The following is a 2,858-nucleotide window of genomic DNA, read 5'->3' as shown; positions in this document are numbered from 1 at the left end:
CGGAAATATTTGATCTTCCGTTATATAGACACCTGCCTGAGTTTGTACCCCTGTTATAGTTGACGATGAAGAAAATGAAGTCCAAGCATGACGCAGCTCGCTACATCTCGGAAATAGCCGGCGAGTCCGGACTCCGTCCCGATATGTTGGTTTTCTTTGCGATCCGACTTCATCTTCAAAGTCCTACTTCGCCTGGAACTTGCTATAAATCAGGTTGGCGGTAGTTTCTCAGCATGTTCTAAGCTTATTCTCCCCGCGATAGCATTTGGCACCACCTCCGTTCAAGTTTCCTTTCCCAAGCTATCCACTAGGGAACCTCATTCGCAGCCGGATCCGCCAACACGTCCTGGTCCATATTTCTCAAATATACTGTCGCTACTTCCGAACCAGATCTCATCGAGGATGGCCTCTTCTCTCTACCCTTCAATCTCGTTCCCAAATTCAGCCCACACGCCCGCGAAGCAGAGGAGATAGCTAGCTATGTCCCTGGCACGCTCTATGGGTATGCCTGCACCCCGTTTTATCTCATACGGCGAGCATTCTCCCAACACAAGATCTCGGGGAGGATCTATCCTCATGACACGCATACCTGGAAAAACGCTGCGGAATGTTATCAAATCGTTATCCTCCAAGGAACTCCATACCATCATGCAGGAGCTCTCTGAGGTTCTACACCGTATGCGATCGTATTCTAACCCTTGGGGTGCTCGCGTATGACGTCGACGGAAAGGATATCTATGGCACGCGCGTCCCAGCCTCCAGGTCGTCACGTCAGCGCTTGCGATGACAGCGTTGATATTACGCAACCCTTCTTTTGGTTGCTGGCGCTCGAGATGATGATGAAGAGGACCTTTCCAAGCTTGACAAGGCGAGAAAGATGCCGACATTGTTTCTCCATGATATCGTATTCACTCATTGTGACCTTTGGGAATCATAATATCCTGGTGGATCAGGGTCATTAGCAGGATCGTGGATCAGGAATTGAGTATTGGAAGTACACGTCAATCCTTCGGTGGAGTGGATTACAGGTGCCTTGGGCTATGCAACTAGCTTATCTTCCTGGATGCAAATGTTCCGAAGAATTGGAATATGACTTGGCCTTGATAGCACTTTCGGACAGCTCGTTTGCCGTGTGATGATGGTTAGCACTAACTTTATCTGAAACTTGGAGTCATTTACTGGGGAAGCGACTTCCAGATCACACATATACCTTCAACCTTGCCTTGCCTTGTTTACTTGTCATCGACTCATGAGCGATCGGGATGCAGATGTTCCTTGGGAAGAGCTTTTCTGAAGAACGAACGTCACAAATGGTCTATATAGCCTTCTTATTAGTTGGTACATGCCAACCTATCCATCTCTATGCCACCGCAGTCTTGTTCGCTTCATGACACGTCACAAAAACTAAGATCTGTATTTCGCCTTGAGCCGGACGACTCCGAAACGCTTGCCGTGACACATGGTATTCAGCCTGTACATATGTGCGTGGGATGAATCAATAGCGCGGATGGCGACCCTCATCAACCTGATATCATATCGCATTATTACAATGGTTTGATGTCCAGGCGGAAACTGGACTACGATGCCGCCGGTGTCGGGATTACTTACTGTGTATCAGTCGCAGAAGCTAAGTAATTAAAGGCTTCTCCCGCTAAATGATCATCTTCTGATAATAATTATCCCCGCGCTGACTCGTGAAACCACACGCTGGATAGCAAGGAGCGACACTAGAACCTCAAGCACGAGATATTTTTCTCAAATGGTGCTCCACCGGGACGCTAAAAAGTGACATACGAATGTTCCTCGTAGCTTGGCATGGATACAAGCGCGCCACCCATGAGTACTCTCCGGTCCCGAAGAATTTCCCGCTAAGTTTGTATAGAACTTGCAGTCCGTTGTTATGGGTAGCATTCGAAGCGTTGATCCGAAGCCGCGCCTAAACTGTGCGCGAGGGCTCTAGCTCCCTGTTCCCATCAAAGATGCTTGGAGGACACCATATGGGCGAAGATGCCTACCACCGTTTGGTAAATATACCCTTCAGGTGATTTTGCGACGAGGGTATAAGAGGAGGGCGGAAACCGTTGTTGGAACTCCAACTTGAGCCCGCCTCTTGTATTGCATCTGATATGTCGTTCGCTCGCCTCTCTGCTTTCCTTTTCGTCTGCGCCGCGACAGCTCTCACCGTGGCCTTCCCTGCTGTACGTCATTGCTTCTATACGTTTCAACCGAGCTTGATGTTGACTTTTCACAGGATAGCACTATCGTCGCTCGTGATGTACTACTTACTCACGCTCTCCGTATATTCCTTGGGTGCTAATCACTTTGAATTTTCATTCAGGATGCTAGCTGGACCAACGACGCTACCTTCCGATCGGCTATCCTCGATACCACCAACTCGTACCGAAGCGCACATGGCGCGTCCGCGCTTACCTGGGACGATACCCTCGCTTCGTATGCATTACAGCATACCCAGTCTTGCGTGTTTCAACATAGCGTGGGTTGTTTCCTTTCATGCTTGCTGTAGCCTATGCTCAGCTCACTTTTAGGGCGGACCGTACGGAGAGAACCTAGCTGCTGGATATGCCTCGCCATCGGCTTCGGTTGCTGCATGGGGCGACGAAGGCAAGCAGTATAGCTGCAGCAACCCCGGATTCTCGAGCGCGACCGGTCACTTCACGCAGTTGGTGTGGAAGAGTACCACCAAGGTTGGGTGTGGAAGGGTCAATTGTAACGGTTCCAATGGGACGCCGGGATGGTTAGTTTTCTCTCTCTCTCATCAGGTGTGAAACTAGAAGCTTACCCTCCCTTGTTTCATAGGTACCTCACTTGCGAATACAGCCCCGCCGGTAATATTGTCG

This window comes from Desarmillaria tabescens, assembly GCF_030435595.1.
Source record: "Desarmillaria tabescens strain CCBAS 213 chromosome Unknown EV420scaffold_85, whole genome shotgun sequence".
NCBI lineage: Eukaryota > Fungi > Basidiomycota > Agaricomycetes > Agaricales > Physalacriaceae > Desarmillaria > Desarmillaria tabescens.
The sequence above is the reverse complement of the archived record's forward strand: the minus strand, read 5'-3'. Positions refer to the sequence as shown.